At 39.6% G+C, this 18,186-nt stretch overlaps 1 protein-coding gene across 6 annotated transcripts in view; it reads left to right on the forward strand.

Moving 5' to 3' along the window:
* Positions 1-18,186, forward strand: part of FTCDNL1 (formiminotransferase cyclodeaminase N-terminal like) — an 84,206-nt gene that overhangs the window by 50,209 nt on the left and 15,811 nt on the right. The window lies entirely within an intron of this gene.

Here is an 18,186-nt window from a genome sequence, read left to right on the forward strand (position 1 = left end):
AAAATTTGAGCTATGTCACTTGAGGTGTTTTTGAATTAAGCAGATTGGGAGAAAAGAAAGACCTTTTGCCTGGACTGTCTAGCTGGTTAATTATGAGATGCAGAGACTCATAACCTTTGGGGAAAAGTCCGCCTTAGGATGATTGCAAACTTCTCTGTATGACTTCAGAAATCCTCTGTGATGGTGCCTCATGTTTAGGTAATAGGGAAATGTCTAACATTTGGGATGTAGATTTGGACTCCAGCTGAGCTCCATCAAGAGCTAGAAATATGAACTGAGACTTGTTTCCAAAGGTGTATCTCATTCCATGTGCTGCATTTTAACATGACCTGACAATCGATGGATTATTTCCCAGAGAAATCATGGCCCAAAATTTGCTTTACTTTTCATCTAAGAAAGAGTTAAAATTCAGCATGGGGGAAAATGCATTTCACACAAAAATGAAGAGTTCAGAATTGTCCAGACCAGAATAATGATCTTAATGTCTTCAAAACAATTATGTTCAATTACATTAAATCTCAAATTAACTAGTACATGAAGTTCTTCATTACATCAGGACTAGTCCACCCCAGATGTTCGGCCAGAGTAGGAGACAGTTGACAACAGGAGGGTCTGGACACAGTATTTCTCCCTTCCTTTGCCCTTTTGCTTCATTGGCAGCTACTGTACTTCATGATTTAAACATGGACATTTCTAATTAAATGAGAGCTCAGCTGCATTCTTGAACTAATTTATAACATTCGATTTGAAATGTAATAGCTTCAATCTTCATCTGATTAAAACCAGTCATATACTGTACATGGTTACTATTTTGATGCTCCAACATGCAGTTTTTATTTTTACATTCTCCTTTCTACACAGCTGTTCATCTAATATCATCCAATTTTTTTTGGTTTGTTTTTTTTTTGTTTGTTTTTTTGGTAACAGCATGCTCAGGCATTCGTACGAGGCAGAAGTATTCATGTTTTAGGATCTCACTGTTTTCAGAACAGTGACAGGATGTTTTTCACTAGAGTAACCCCTTGTCAGGGAAACCACGTTAAAATAATAATTTAACTAACTTTCTTTGGGAGGAAGGGCAATGGAGAACACTCCAGTGACATAGAAGATAGTTGATATTGACATGTGTAATTCATGCATGTTTTATATGCAAAAATTCTGGATAATATATTTTAGAGCTTTTTCTTTTTAATTAATTTATTTATTTTTGGCTGTGTTGGGTCTTCGTTTCTGTGCGAGGGCTTTCTCTAGTTGTGGCGAGCGGGGGCCACTCCTCATCGTGGTGTGCGGGCTTCTCACTGTTGCGGCCTTTCTTGTTGCGGAGCACAAGCTCCAGACACGCAGGCTCAGTAGTTGTGGCTCACAGGCCCAGTTGCTCCGCGGCATGTGGGATCTTCCCAGACCCGGGCTCGAACCCGTGTCCCCTGCATTGGCAAGCAGATTCTCAACCACTGCGCCACCAGGGAAGCCCTATTTTAGAGCTCTTTGATAGCAGCTGGAAGCTTGCTTATTCCTTAAGGAAGGGATTCTTAAAGTGGGTTCCAAAGTTGATGTTCAGGGGACTTATAAATAATGTCAAAATCACTTGTAAGTTTTTATGATGTGCATTTGTGTATACATACATAGATATACACACTCATAATTTTGCATATAATTTTAGTTTAAGAACTTCTAGAATAAAGGGCACAGCAATGCAGAGTCCTAGAGGTGGAAGCAGCCTGGGCTTGAGGACCTGAAAGGACTGCAGTGTTGCTGGCTGAAACTTAGAGATGGGGTGGGGTGGGAAGGTTAAGAAATGAAGCTCCAGAGGTAATCAGAGGCGAGGTTATGAAGTCTTATATGCCAGGTTAAGGAGTTCATACTTTATCCTAAATGCAGTGGAAACTGTTGGAAGAGTTTTAAGAAAGAAAGTCTATGATTGGCTTTGAACATTAGAAAGATTACTTTGTTTGTATGATAGAGAATGGACAAGGAGCAGGTAGATCAGTCTGGAAAGGTGATGGTGGCCTAAGATAATAGAGAATGGAGAGAATGGGGAGACTCCATAGGAGGTTGGGGTATGAGCAGTGGTATGAAAGTGTCTTCACTTACAGATGCTGCCATGTAAAAAAAGGTGACGCATAGATCTAGTCTATATTTATTTAAAGCTTATAATTTATTTTTTTTATTTTTTATTTATTTTTTTTTGCGGTGTGCGGGGGCCTCTCAGTGTTGTGGCCTCTCCCATTGCGGAGCACAGGCTCCAGACGCGCAGGCTCAGCGGCCATGGCTCACGGGCCCAGCCACTCCACGGCATGTGGGATCTTCCCGGACCGGGGCACGAACCCGTGTCCCCTGCATCGGCAGGTGGACTCTCAACCACTGCGCCACCAGGGAAGCCCTAAAGCTTATAATTTAAAAAAATGTTTTAGACTTTGGTTTTCATTTTCTATAAAACCACATTTGATCTATTAGGCTCCATTTCATTTTTATCTGTATTATGTCTCTAAAATTTTTATCCTTCTCCCTTTTTCCCTTCTCCATTCCATCCTTCCCTCTCTCCCTTCTTTGCTCCTTCCATTCCTCTCTTTGCTTCTTTTTGTTGTTATCAGAATGATACATGAACATGGTTAAAAGTCAAATCTACAGGGTTTGTTCCCCAAACTCTAGACCTACATAACTTCCCTTTCCTCCTCACTCTGTACACACTTCAGTTTCCTTCTCCCCTGAGCCAAGTACTTTCAACTCTTTTATTATTTAGGATTCAAATCCAGATATCTGAATATCATACCTGTATTGGTACTTCTTGTTTTTTTAAGTTTTAGGCATTGTCTGTTGACTTCTCACTGCAGAAGATGAGAATTTAGCTTCCTTTTACCCACCCCTCACCCCCAGCACACACACACACACACACACACACGTTTCCCACTTACTTCCGAATTCTCCCTCCTCACCATATAGTTATATCTTGGAACAGTATTTAGTGGTCACATTATTATAACTATGTAAACATTATTTACAATGAAGCATTTAGAATGTTATTATTTTACCCTTTCTGTACAACTTTTTCTTATTGCTGCAATTGATCATTATCTTTTTGATCGTTTGCTTACTTTTTTATATACTTAACACTGGTTTAACCCCACACTGTGTCACTAATGACTCTCCGTGCATTCAGATAGAACACATCATGTATTGACTGTTCTATAAATTTCACCTTCTTAAAAAACTATCTTTAGGGGAATTCCCTGGTGGTCCAGTGGTTAGGACTCTGCGATCTCACTGCTGAGGACCTGGGTTCAATCCCTAGTCAGGGAACTAATATCCCACAAGCCGCACAGTGTGGCCAAAAAAACCCCCCAACTTTCTTCTAGAACTCTCTGACCTGGTTCAGTTAGGACGATTTACTCTCAATTTGTTGAGGATGACTGTCATCATGGCATCTCCCATTACTTTTATCCTGAGTGTTCCCTTCATCTTTCTCTATTTTGGATCCCCTGGTTCCTGAATCCCATATCTTCTCTTTTTTTCCCCCTTTCTTTTATGTCCTTGTTTTGGTGGAACATATCCTCTACTAGCTTTCCAAAAATAAGTGGGGTGGGGGCAGGGAGAGTACATTTTTGAGAACTTACATGTCTGAAAATGCCATTATTCTACCTTCACACTTAATTTTTAGTTTAGCTAGGTATAGAATAATAGGTTAGAAATAATTTTCCTTTATTTTGAAGATATTGTATCAATTCTCATTTCCATGTTACTATTGAGACTTTTGAAGCCATTATGATTCCTGATCTTTGTATGTGACCTGTCACTTCTCACTGGAAGCTTGTAAGATCTTCACTTTGTTCCTAGTGTTCTGGAATTTCTGTGATGTGCCTTTGTATACGTCTGTTTTCATTCATTATGCTGGATACCTGGTAGGCCCTTTGAGTTCTTGAAACTTGTCTCCCAGTGCTGGAAGTTCTCTTGAGTTATTCCATTGATATATTTTTTTAACATCTTTATTGGAGTATAATTGCTTTAAAATGGTGTGTTAGTTTCTGCTTTATAACAAAGTGAATCAGGTATACATATATATATATCCACATTTCTCCTCCCTCTTGCGTCTCCCTCCCACCCTCCCTATTGCACCCCTCTATGTGGTCACAAAGCACCGAGCTGATCTCCCTGTGCTATGCGGCTGCTTCCCACTAGCTATCTATTTTACATTTGGTAGTGTATATGTAAGTCCATGCCACTCTTTCACTTCGTCCCAGCTTACCCTTCCCCCTCCTTGTGTCCTCAAGTCCATTCTCTACGTCTGCCTCTTTATTCCTGTCCTGCCGCTAGGTTCTTCAGAACCATTTTTTTTTTTTTTAGATTCCATATATATGTGTTAGCATACGGTATTTATTTTTCTCTTTCTGACTTACTTCACTCTGTATGACAGTCTCTAGGTCCATCCACCTCACTACAAATAACTCAATTTTGTTTCTTTTTATGGCTGAGTAATATTCCATTGTATATATGTGCCACATCTTCTTTACCCACTCATCTGTCGATGGACACTTAGGTTGCCTCCATGTCCTGGCTATTGTAAATAGAGCTGCAGTGAACATTGTGGTACATGACTCTTTTTGAATTATGGTTTTCTCAGGGTATATGCCCAGTGGTGGGATTGCTGGGTCATATGGTAGTTCTCTTTTTAGTTTTTGAAGGAACTTCCATACTGCTCTCCATAGTGTCTGTATCAATTTACATTCCCACCAACAGTGCAAGAGGGTTCCCTTTTCTCCACACCCTCTCCAGCATTTATTGTTTGTAGATTTTTTGATGATGGCCATTCTGACCAGTGTGAGGTGATACCTCACTGTGGTTTTGATTTGCATTTCTCTAATGATTAGTGATGTTGAGCATCCTTTCATGTGTTTGTTGGCAATCTGTATATCTTCTTTGGAGAAATGACTATTTAGGTCTTCTGCCCATTTTTGGATTGGGTTGTTTGTTTTTAGGATACTGAGCTGCATGAGCTGTTCATAAATTTTGGAGATGAATCCTTTGTCAGTTGCTTCATTTGCAAAAATTTTCTCCCATTCTGAGGGTTGTCTTTTCATCTTATTTATGGTTTCTTTTGCTGTGCAAAAGCTTTTAAGTTTCATTAGGTCCCATTTGTTTATTTTTGTTTTTATTTCCATTCCTCTAGGAGGTGGGTCAAAAAGGATCTTGCTGTGATGTATGTCATAGAGTGTTCTGCCTATGTTTTCCTCTAAGAGTTTTATAGTGTCTGGCCTTACATTTAGGTCTTTAATCCATTTTGAGTTTATTTTTGTGTATGGTGTTAGGGAGTGTTCTAATTTCATTCTTTTACATGTAGCTGTCCAGTTTTCCTGGCACAACACAAATCATATGTGCGTGGGTTTATCTCTGGGTTTTCTATCCTGTTCCATTGATCTATATTTCTGTTTTTGTACCAGTACCATCCTGTCTTGATTACTGTAGCTTTGCAGTATAGTATGAAGTCCAGGAACCTAATTCCTCCAGCTCTGTTTTTCTTTCTCAAGATTGCTTTGGCTATTCGAGGTCTTTTGTGTTTCCATACAAATTGTGAAATTTTTGTTCTAGTTCTGTGAAAAATGCCATTGGTATTTTGATAGGGATTGCATTGAATCTGTAGATTGCTTTGGGTAGTTTAGTCATTTTCACAATTTTTTTTTTTTTTTTTGCAGTACGCGGGCCTCTCACTGTTGTGGCCTCTCCCGTTGCGGAGCACAGGCTCCGGACGCACAGGCTTAGCGGCCATGGCTCACGGGCCCAGCTGCTCCGCGGCATATGGGATCCTCCCAGACCAGGGCACGAACCCGTATCCCCTGCATCGGCAGGCGGACTCTCAACCACTGCGCCACCAGGGAGGCCCCATTTTCACAATTTTGATTCTTCCAATCTAAGAACATGGTATAACTCTCCATCTGTTTATATCATCTTTAATTTCTTTCATCAATGTCTTATAGTTTTATGCATACAGGTCTTTTGTCTCCTTAGGTAGGTTTATTCCTAGGTATTTTATTCTTTTTGTTGCAGTGGTAAATGGGAGTGTTTCCTTAATTTCTCTTTCAGATTTTTCATCATTAGTGTATAGGAATGCAAGAGATTTCTGCACATTAATTTTGTATCCTGCTACTTTACAAAATTCATTGTTTAGCTCTAGTAGTTTTCTGGTAGCATCTTTAGGATTCTCTATGTATAGTATCATGTCATCTGCAAACAGTGACAGCTTTACTTCTTTTCCAGTTTGGATTCCTTTTATTTCTTTTTCTTCTCTGATTGCCGTGGTTAAAACTTCCAAAACTATGTAGAATAATAATGGTGAGAGTGGACAACCTTGTCTTCCTCCTGATCTTAGAGGAAATGGTTTCAGTTTTTCACCATTGAGAACGATGTTGGCTGTGGGTTTTGTCATATATGGCCTTTATTATGTTGAGGTAAGTTCCCTCTATGCCTACTTTATGGAGGGTTTTTATCATAAGTGGGTGTTGAATTTTGTCAAAAGCTTTTTCTGCATCTATTGAGATGATCATATGGTTTTTCTCCTTCATTTTGTTAATATGGTTTATCACATTGATTGAATTGCGTATATTGAAGAAACCTTGCATTCCTGGGATAAACCCCACTTGATCATGGTGTATGATCCTTTTAATGTGCCGTTGGATTCTGTTTGCTGGTAATTTGTTGAGGATTTTTGCATCTATGTTCATCAGTGATGTTGGCCTGTAGTTTTCTTTACTTGTGACATTTTTGTCTGGTTTTGGTATCAGGGTGATGGTGGCCTCGTAGAATGAGTTTGGGAGTGTTCCTCCCTCTGCTATATTTTGGAAGAGTTTGAGAAGGATAGGTGTTAGCTCTTCTCTAAATGTTTGATAGAATTCGCCTGTGAAGCCATGTGGTCCTGGACTTTTGTTTGTTGGAAGATTTTTAATTACAGTATCAATTTCAGTGCTTGTGACTGGTCTGTTTATATTTTCTGTTTCTTCCTGGTTCAGTCTCAGAAGGTTGTGCTTTTCTAAGAATTTGTCCATCTCTTCCATGTTATCCATTTTATTGACATATAGTTGCTTGTAGTAATCTCTCATGATCGTTTGTATTTCTGCAGTGTCAGTTGTTACTTCTCTTTTTTCATTTCTAATTTTATTGATTTGAATCCTCTCCCTCTTTTTCTTGATAAGTCTGGCTAATGGTTTATCAGTCTTGTATATCTTCTCAAAGAACCAGCTTTTAGTTTTATTGATCTTTGCTATCGTTTCCTTCATTTCTTTTTCATTTATTTCTGATCTGATTTTTATGATTTCTTTCCTTCTGCTAACTTTGGGGTTTTTTTGTTCTTCTTTCTCTAATTGCTTTAGGTGTAAGGTGTAAGGTTAGGTTGCCATTGATATTTCTTCCATTTTTCTCAATTCTTTCTGGAAGCTCCATATTTGGATATTGGAACTCTTGTATTGGTTCTCTACACTTACTTTCTCTTTTTTAAAATCACTTTATATTTTTATAATAATTTCTTACAAATTTCCTCTTCTTTATATCCCAAGCCTTCAGTAAGTTTTTCATTTCCTCTATATTAGTTTCCAAGTACTTTTACTCTCTGAATGTTCATTTTATTTTTTTATTCTAAATAATGTCCTGGTCATGTCTCATGGATATGGTGTCAGTGAATAATTTTTGACAGTTTCTTCTTTCTGCATGGTGTCTGTTCCCCAACATGCACCCGCCCCCCCATCCACACCCCCAGGTTGCTTTCTCCTGTTTGTTTTAAAGGCTTTCCTCGGATGTCAGATCATCATTGGTTGGCTGCTTACTCTAAGAGTGGGCACTAAAGGACTGAATGGATAATCTGAGTATTTAGGTGGGGTTTGTCAGCTGTAGGCCGATCTGGCTGGGTTGTTTCAATGGAGAGCGCCTATTTCAGTATCTTTGGGGTCTTTCCTCTTGGGCTGTTCAAGTTTCTTAGAGAAGGATTCTCCAGTCTTCAGCCTGGAGTATACACACAGCTGTCCATGATTTAGGAGTTGAGTTGCAGAAGAGGGCTAGAAGAGTCACCGCATTTAGTGTGTAAATGTTCCCTTAATTCCCCTCTTTTCATGAATCGCCCCTACCCTCAGCTGTATCCCACAGCCCAGACGCCTTGTGTTTTACTTCTTGTGTCTTCTGCCAGTTGCCTGTCTGTGTGGAGGGGTTGGGATCTAACTACTGCTTAAACAGACTTCCCACCATTCTCCCTGTTTTGAGCTATGCCTTTACCTTCTCTCCCAGAGTGAGGTCACCAGTTCTGACCATTTCCAGGTACCAGTGCTCTAAGTCAGGCTGCTTCTCTGCTGTCCGGGGTCTGCTGAATCTCCTGCTCTTCTTATATCTGCTCTCCAAGTTCCAACGCCATTGCTTCTTCTTCCATTTCTATTTGTTTGAGTGAATCAATGCTTTAAAAAATAGACCTCTTTACCATCTGTTTCCTGGGGTATTTGGAAGAAGTGAAAGTAAACATAGGAATCTATGTTCCCATCTTTACTTGGAAGTCCCTACTTCTCTAATTCCTCTTGGTGATTTTGATTATCTTAGATCCTTCAAGAGCAGTGAATTCACCTAATTTGGAACCAAAGGTAAATTTACAGTAACATTATTCTTTTTTCTGACTTCTAACTCAATATTGAAGGTATTTAGTCTCAATGTCTGGGCTTCAGTAAATTTTGTATAGACAATTTCTCCAAAGGATTACTGTGGGCTATCGTGCTGCCTATATGTTTTCCACATCTTCCTTACTTGATGGTTTACCTGCAGGAGCCAGTGTCTCTGAAACATGAGCTTGTTTCTCATGCACACACAAACCTTCCTGAGAAGGACTGAGTGAAGGTGGAGGGGGAGGGGTCAGGGCAGAACATGCTCAGGCAAATCCCCCCAATGATTTGCCGGTGAAAATGGGCTTAACTAACATGTAGGTTCATAATATTCAGCTTTAAAAGTCTGGACCATAGCTATAAATTTTGTAAGTCATATGGAAACTTGCTTTTTGTTTTATGTCATTAATCAAATGAAATTAGGTTTATATAATGCTTTATAAATTGACATTATTTAGAATATTGGAAAGTTAAAATGCTAGTTAAGTAAGTTACATAAGTAAAGATTTAGCTCTTACATGATTGAGTTTTTTTGGATTTATCTTTAAATCCAAATTTAAAATAGATACAACATTAATGAATTTGATTAGAATTATCAGCCTTGTTAGATGATTTTTTGAGTATTTTCATGGCTTGGAGGACGTGTGCCATGACAGATTCACACAACATCAACACTTGTGTGATAGTCTTAAGACCCTTCGATTACCTTATTACAGATTGTCAAAACATGGGCTGATCTGGCAAATCAGGAACAACTTTTCACTTCAAGAATTTTCTACTCTGATTCTCCAGTTGCTATGGAGATTGTCTCATAAAACAGCCTTGGATTTTGTTGAGATTAGTCAGTTTAGATGTTGGGTTCTGATATAGTTCTCTCCACCATTAGTACTACCTTCATTGCCGTAGCATAAAAGCAATGGCTGATTTTACAAGCATATGTTAACATAGTTTTAGGACATAGCATTTACTTTGACAATTATAGGATACTGCCACCACATAAAAAGCTGGAAAAAAAAAAGGGATTGCGCATTGGGAAAGTACATAAAATATCAAAATTGATTTCTAGCAACTTGAGTGCATTCTAACTATGAAGGAGCGTTACCAGGTTTTTCATAAATGCATATTGCTACAAGCTTAATAAATGCAACAGGATTACATCAACCACTGTAAAAGAGAGCTACTAATGAGAAAGGAAAAGACCAAATGGGAGAACTAGGATAAACTAACCTATTCTTCCATGACCAGCAATTGCTGTTGCACACAACCATACTTGAAAAAGTTGCTCTCTTTCTCTCACTTTGGCTCTGCAGAAACCTGAAGTCCAAGTAAATTCATACCCCACAGGCACCCCTTGGCCAGTAGGGGACCCGAGCTGGTAGACGGACAATTCTAAGTCCCATTCCAGCAAGACCAAGCCCCAGTTTCTCGTAGCGATGACTAGCTTGATAACACACCCTCGTATTGGCTTTCCCTTCTTCCCTGTTTTACTCTTGGTATATACTGAATAGACTTTATTGAACATTTTGACAGGAATAAATGTACCATAAGAATCTTCTAATTGGGATGAGTAGGTGGAGTGCATGAAACCTTTGCTGCCTGACTGTACACTTCTTGTAATTCTTCCCCAGTCTATAAGTCTATAGTTTAAAACTGGGAGACCCCCCGCAACCACCACTTCACCTAGGGAAGGGGTCTCCTAGAATACTCAGGATCAAGCTATGGGTCACTGTGGGAGATGTTAACATTCACCCCTTCCTAGCAGAGCCAGCCCTGGGAGCCTCAAAGTTTAGGGGTTCTAAGTTTTCTGATTTTATATATATATATATATATATATATATATATATATATATATATATATATATATATATATAGTACCCAGAGATTAAATTTATGTTATTGCTGATGGTGTTTTAGAGAATTGGGACCTAACAGGGGATTTATATCATATGACTGATATGATGCCAACTTTTTCAGCCCAGACTCCTAACCTTGGCTATGCTTTTCCTGAATTCCTTTTCTTTTCCATCTCTCCTTCCTAGCGTATACAGTGACTTCCAGTGTCAAGACCACTAGGATCAGAAAATTCTAAGGAAATAATATAGTCATGCTAGTGGCTTTGATGGACCTATAAGATTAAGTGCATCAACTCAAGTCTGTGCACACCCTCATGCGCCCACCACCTGGTCTCCAGTGGGCAAGTGAGGGTGTGCTTCTCAGGAGACCCAGAGCATGTGATGATAGTAATAACGACAACACATGGCTATCATGATGTGCTGTTACAAGGATTACAGCATTATTATTAATTAGGTTCTCATTTATTGTGTGACTCAAAATTGCATATATTAAATAATTCACTCTCCAATTTTTTTTTGTTGTTGTTGCGGTACGCGGGCCTCTCACTGTTGTGGCCTCTCCCGTTGCGGAGCACAGGCTCTGGACGTGCAGGCTCAGCGGCCATGGCTCACGGGCCCAGCCGCTCCACAGCACGTGGGATCTTCCCGGACCCGGGCACGAACCCGCGTCCTCTGCATCGGCAGGTGGACTCCCAACCACTGTGCCACCAGGGAAGCCCTCACTCTCCAATTTTAATTAACCAAGAAATATATAGTAGGATAATATCTCAAGATGATAATTGTTGTGCCTCTCTTTCCCCCATAGCTTATGTGTGACTGTTTCCTGGACAGTCTTGAGTTATTTGCTACCTTGAGGGGTATAGAATTGTTATAGTGAGAATGAAGAAGTAACAGTCAGTGTTCGTGTTTGAATTTTTGACAACCAAAAGGAGAGGGCTTGGAAAAGCAGGTTACAACGTTTATTCCATCACAATAGGGTAGAGAAAGAAGGAAGGCCACCTCACTCCCTGCTCCCAGGAAGGAAGATGAGAACTCAGGGTGGGGTTTGGGAGGAGAGCATTACAAATAGTACACTTCTTTCTTTCCCAAATCTTGAACGAATTCGACAGTAGAGAAGGGCAGATGAGAAGTGGAAATACTAACTTTACTACTGTTACAGCTAAAATGACAGCTAGGCTTCCCCACCTGGAGAATCAGACAGACTCATGCAGCCAGTAACAGGCAGCACTAGACAGCACAGGCCCGACCCTGGCAAGCTAATGGCAAGGAGGAGGTGGAGCGGAATGTATGTTTCCTGCTGACAGCTAGCTCCTAAGAAGGAAGAGGGGAGAGAGGAGTAGGCCTATGCAAACCCAGCTTGTCTCCCAAACTCCCCATCAGGGAATGGATGTTGGGAGGAAGCAAGGCCAATGTTTTAATTTTCTAAGGCTGCAGTAACAGAAGTGCCCCAGACTGGGTGGTTTAAACAACAGAAATTTATTGTCTCACAGTTCTGGAGGCTAGAAGTCCGAGATCAGGGTGTCGGCAGGGTTGGTTTTTTCTGAGTGCTGTGAGGGAAGGATCTGTTCCATTTTGGCTTATGGACGGCCCTCTTCGTGTTCACATGGCATTCTCCCTGTATATTGTCTGTGTCCAAATTTCCCCTTTTTGTGAGGACACCAGTCATATTGGATTAGGGCCCCACTCCATTCCAGTATATGACCTCATGTTAACTAATTATATCTGCAATGACCCTATTCCCAAATAAGGTCACATTCTCATGTGCTGGGGGCTATGAATTCAGCAGATGAATTTTTTCAGGGGGTATAATTTAACTCATAACAGCCAGCAAGACCAGCAGGACTCTCTCCATGTGGAAGTAAACATCAGTAGTGGGCAGGAAGCATTTTCCTTCAAAAGGAGATTTAATGTGGTGGGCATGGGTACGTGGAAATGAGCATCCCCTGAGAGGTGGTAAAGAGGAGAGGGATTGTGGGCAGGGGAATGGGAGGATTTGATCTGTTTTGGGGGCATGGGGATCAGAGGACTTGACCTGTTTTGGGGGCAAGCAGCAAGAATTAGGGCTAGGCTTGAGACTATTAAGAGGTGGCTGAGTGGTGTCAGTGGCCAGTGGCCAGGAAGATGGAAGATGTAGGGGAGCCGAACACATACGAGGAGACCAAGCTACCTCATGTGAACTATTTGTTTGGCATTTGGAGAGCTGTAGTTGGATGGAAGAGCCACCTTAACTCTTCCTTGCTGTGGGGAGTGGGCTTTATACTGAAGGCTGTTTACACATTGCTGATACATTGGCCAGCAGAAGGATTCCTGGCCATCCCCAAAGCTTAGCCATGTCCCATCTGGACTACTCTTTGGGGTAGTCCCAGCTTCTTAATATCCCCCCTGAAAGAGAATGAGAAGTCCTTACAAAGGGGGTGCACTATATGGAAGCGACAGGCCTATTCCAATGCCCCCACCCTTTACATATGTGTATGTATGTGTATATATATATATATGCACATGCCCATAAGTTTTTGATCAGTGTGATCTAAACAGTTACATCACATTGAATGGCTAGACAGGGAAGCCAAATGGCAAGTGGACAGAACAAGAATTTTGCAGCTGAATAAACCTGAGTTCAAACCCCAGGTCTTCTACTTATTTGCTAGCTGACTTTAGGAAAATTGTTTAGTCTCTTTTATAGTCTTTTTGGTTTTATATCTATACAATGGGGAATAATATCATCCTGTCAGGATGGTTATAGAAAATAACGCCCACACGTAAAGCCCCTGGTCCCCTACCTCCCACCAGTAAAGAGCTGTCACTATTTTTAGTGATTCTCTGTGGCCTTATGGAGAGGGTTGCTGAACAGTGGGGACCCAGGCTCTCCCCCTCCCCATAAAGAGAGTGGATCCCTCTTCTCTGTTTTATGTTATCAAGATCCCAAATAAAGTCACCTTTTGAGGAAAGGGATTGCGCAACAAGATGTTTGAAAACCACTTGGGCAGGAGATCTCTGAAGTGCTTTCAGCTCTAAAATTCTTAGTCCTAGAGCAGACAGCTTCTTCCATATCAGTTCTTCATTTGCAAAATGGTATTCAGCACATATTTCAGAGAACTGTTATGAAGATAAATGGGGAGGTATTTGTGAACATCCACACAGTGTTGGAGTGCCTGTTATGTTTCCTTTTACCATAGTAAACGCTATGGTGACTATAGGAGAAGTATATTAGAGTTCCTTCCCCCAAGAAAGCTGGACCATGAAATCTGCACCTGAAACAGGAGAGAGCACCATAGGACAGAATAAAATAAGTGACTGGATACAATGTAAGTTACACATGTGAGGTCACTCAAGAAAGTGTAATTCTTAAACAATATCATGTCTTCACAGAGTGATGATTATATCAGCATATTCCCCGCAAAAGAATAACAAGCTCTTTGTATACACATCTCCATAAAAGTATGTTATATACAAGGAAATAGTAAGATTCTTGGATTCTTGGATATAAAGACATATGTGTGGGGCAGTTCCCTGGTGGCCTGATGGTTGGGATTCTGGGCTTTCACTGCCGTGGTCCGGGTTCAGTCCCTGGTAGGGGAACTGAGATCCCACAAGCCATGCAGCGCAGCCAAAAAAAAAAATAGAAAGAAAGGAAGGAAGGGAGGGAGGGAGGGAGGAAGGAAGGAAGGAAGGAAGGAAGGAAGACATATGTGTAAAATATGTCCCAGACTACTAATATACCATATTTTTATGGATACCTATATCTCCCTGAAATTGTATGGTTTACTAAGGGTTTGGGGGCACCTAATTCTTATGTTTTTGATAAGGATAGAGGATAGGTCCAATTTTTTCATTCTATAGCTAGAAAACAGACCTAGAAATATTGAGAAACTTACTCATAGTTTTCCATCTAGATAGCAGCAGAACAAAGGATCCTCACAACTGTTTATTTGCCAGACCTTGCCTGGAACTTTTTATTAATTCTCTTTTTCAGAATTTCAAACATTACAGGTAAGGTTAAAGTTCACCTCTGTCCAGCAACTACATCCCTGGTTCCCTGAACCATCCCTTCTGAGTTACAGTATCGTATGCTCACACTCAATCCAGAATTTTCCCCATGCTTTTACTTGTACCTATGTATGTACTCATAAATCCAATATAGTATTTCTTGTGCATGTTTGTAGTATAAATGCTATTGTACTATACTTTAAAAATTTTTTAATTTAATTTAATTTTTTTATTGAAGTATAGCTGATTTACAATGTTATGTTAGTTTCAGGTGTACAGCAAAGTGCTTCAGTTTTATATATATATATATGTACATTCTCTTTTCAGATTCTTATACTATAACTTTTATTCGGCAAGATATCTTGGAAATCTATCCATGGTGTTACATATAGCTCATTCCTTTTAACTGCTGTATAGTTATCATAGTATGCATATATCACATTTTTTCTGTTCCCCTATTTATAGACACTTAGATTGTTTCTCATTTTTTCCAATACAAATAGTGTAGCAGTGAACACTCTTGAATATACTTTCCTGTATACAAATGTAAGGATTTCTCTAGAGCAAAAAAAAAAGGAATGGATCATTAGGTACAAACATTTCAAAATATTTTTACAGATTAATTTTTATATGAAAATTAATCAAATGCCTATCCTGACCTCATTGCCATTAATACATAACAAGTTTCTTCTTTGCATTTTATTTTTTACTGCCATGCCAATGGTAAATTGACAGCTCAGAAACACAGTAAAATTACTTTCTCTTAGCAAGTGCTGTTCGTTTCGAATTATAGACGCTGTTATCAGCATTGCATTATTTGTAAGTTTATTTGTCCTTTAGAAATGAAATGTGATAGAGTAAACGGTAGCATCCAGTGATACGCAGTAGAGTTTTGTTTTACCCCCAGAAAGAACAGGCAACAGAATGTGTCAGTAGAAATGCAATTTAGGAATTGCACTTGATCTTGTTTTTCAGTCTAATGTTTCTGTTCTTTCATCATAAAGATCAGCTGCATTTTATTTTTTTCCAGTCCCTTAGAATAACATCCAGTTCTAGTCAGCGTGTTTAATGTACTTCTCAATGATGTTCTAGTACAATAAATTGTCGTATCTCGTGCATGTGTACATATGGTAAAAATTTCTTCAAGTTCTAGCCATGTGGGGGAGGAATATTGCGGTTACTTTGTTAATGCAGTGTGTGTGCTGGAGTGGTTAAGGCCCCGCGCTTTAACTCTCAGCGCTGGGCGTAATGAGATGGCTTTGATGGTGGCGTAAGAGTCTGGTAGGATGGTCACAGCTTCACACTTCAAAGCCGAGCATATGGGGTGAATACTGGGTAGCTTTGTGCTCTTTGGGGATGGTTGGGAGACAATTCTTAACAGCTCTGTTTAATGAAGACATTGGAAAAGAAACACTCCATCTTTAAAATAATTTTGAATTGCAAAGAGAAATTTCCACCACCTCCCTTCCATAGACTAAACTAAGAATAATTTTTCCTAGTCTGCACTTAATTAGAGGCAGTGCAGCATCACAACTACACTGTATTTTCAAATGTCTTCTTTTTCAAAGTACTGTAGCAAGATTAATCAGCCAGTTTTATTTTAGGTATGTGTATGAATTTAGGCAAAAACTTTTAGGGCTATCTGTGTTACCATCTGAGAGATTTTTATGGCTTCTGGTAGAGGATCTTACTTTTCCTTTTCATTAAAAAATACATAAATAAAAAAATCAACTAAACAAAAAACTTGGCTATATTAAGAGAGCTATACTAAAACCAGAGGATGCTTCTAAGATTTCAAGTCTAGCACCCAGTTTAATTTTTAGATTCTGTGCTTTTTTTCCTTTGCTTTTTGTTGAGTATGAGGTGATGGGGTTGAAAAATACCCTTTTTGACTGGTATGTATGTACTTATGAGAATGTGTCAGTAGACTTTTTTGAGTATCATTAGAGTTCTGGTTTAAAAAAAATAATAATAAGCTACACTTTCATACCATGGGCCAGGGGAAATAGAAGTTATTCCTAGAGGAAAGGGAATAACAGGCTTGAGGTTTTTCCTAGCTGTGCATTTTGACTGCTATCAAAAATGTAACAAAACCAAGCATATCAGTTATGCTCCTTGAGCTGCTGAAATGCAATTCTGTTAACAGTTAAATCTCAACTCCATTTATACCAGTAGTCCTAAAATGCTTCTGAAAGAAACAAAAGCAGAAGGGGAAAGAATGATATCAAATACCGCTGTAGACATGAGGTGCGTGTTAGCGTAAGGCAGGCAAATACATTTAATGAAGGAGATTCTTAAGTACTGTCTTAAATATTGTACATTCTCAATATAATACTACATTTCAGCCACAGTTAGGTTTGTTACAGGCTCAGAAACAAACATTTGTGTTGAGGATATGAACCTGAACTTTCCTGTCTCATTGTGCTGATCCTCCTTTTGCAAAGAGGAATAACCAAACTCATAGAAGTCTCTAAAGTTAAGGCTGAAAGTGATAGATATACATGTATAGAAATGACTAAAAATCATTTTCGAGTATATGTAATGAGCCAAACATAAAGGTTAAATTATATTTTAAAAATATTATCATTAAATTAGCCTTTTTAGAATATGACTTGTGAAAATGGAAAGATCAGAAGTGCTAATAATAGTGGTGGGGAAAACTTGTCAAGAATGGAAGGAAAACTAGAAAATATTTGTCTTTTAATAGCAATTTAGGAAGCTGCTTTACCTGTTTCAAGCCGGCATGATGACATCATACTCTGTCAGCACAAGGTGATTCGGATATTTTTCCTGTCTGACATTACACTGTCTCAGGTAGACCACAGCTGCAGGTGACTCTGACAGCTGGGGGCTGGAGAAGAGCTCATAAAACATGATGCCGGTGATGGAGAATTGATCGCATGGTTTCTCACTAGGGGTACATCGTACACCTGCTCGTCTTAAACCCTGTTCTCGTTTTGTTAGCATAGCGACCCCTTACTCTCCTGTGTAGGTTTGGAATGGATGCTGCTCTTTCAGGTTTGCAGCATCCAGCATCTGCAAAGTGCTTAGGAACCAAATTCAATTCATTCACCTTAACAAATGTGGATTGTTTTAGGAGTTTGAAACCTAGATGGAGAAACAAAAGTCCATGATTAACTGTATAATACAAGTAGATTAGATTTCATATTCTATCAATAAAAGCTGTAAAATACTACATGAACATGAGAGGGAGAAATGAATTTCAGTGGAGGGGGAGCACAATGACAGAGCAGGGATGAGCTCAGAAATTCTGGTTTCTTGGGACTCATTGAAAATGTGAAAAGTTCCTGCTCTGGAAGTGCTTGGCTTCACTGTCGGGGGAACAATCGCTTTATGGGAAATGCACACAGAACTATTGCTTTAAATAATAATGTCAGGGCTTCCCTGGTGGCGCAGTGGTTGAGAATCCGCCTGCCGATGCAGGGGACACGGGTTCGTGCCCCGGTCCGGGAAGATCCCACATGCCGCGGAGCAGCTAGGCCCGTGAGCTATGGCCACTAAGCCTGCGCATCCGGAGCCTGTGCTCCGCAACGGGAGAGGCCACAACAGTGAGAGGCCCGCGTACCGCAAAAAAAAAAAAAAAAAAAAAAAAAAAAAAAAAAATAATAATAATAATAATGTCACTTATCTGAAAACTGTGAGACTTGACCTTGAAGATTCAAAAATTTTATCTTCTTTAACAGGCGTGTTTGTTTGCATGATGTAAG

The sequence above is a fragment of the Mesoplodon mirus genome (assembly GCF_964341445.2).
Source record: "Mesoplodon mirus genome assembly, chromosome: 8".
Lineage (NCBI taxonomy): Eukaryota > Metazoa > Chordata > Mammalia > Artiodactyla > Ziphiidae > Mesoplodon > Mesoplodon mirus.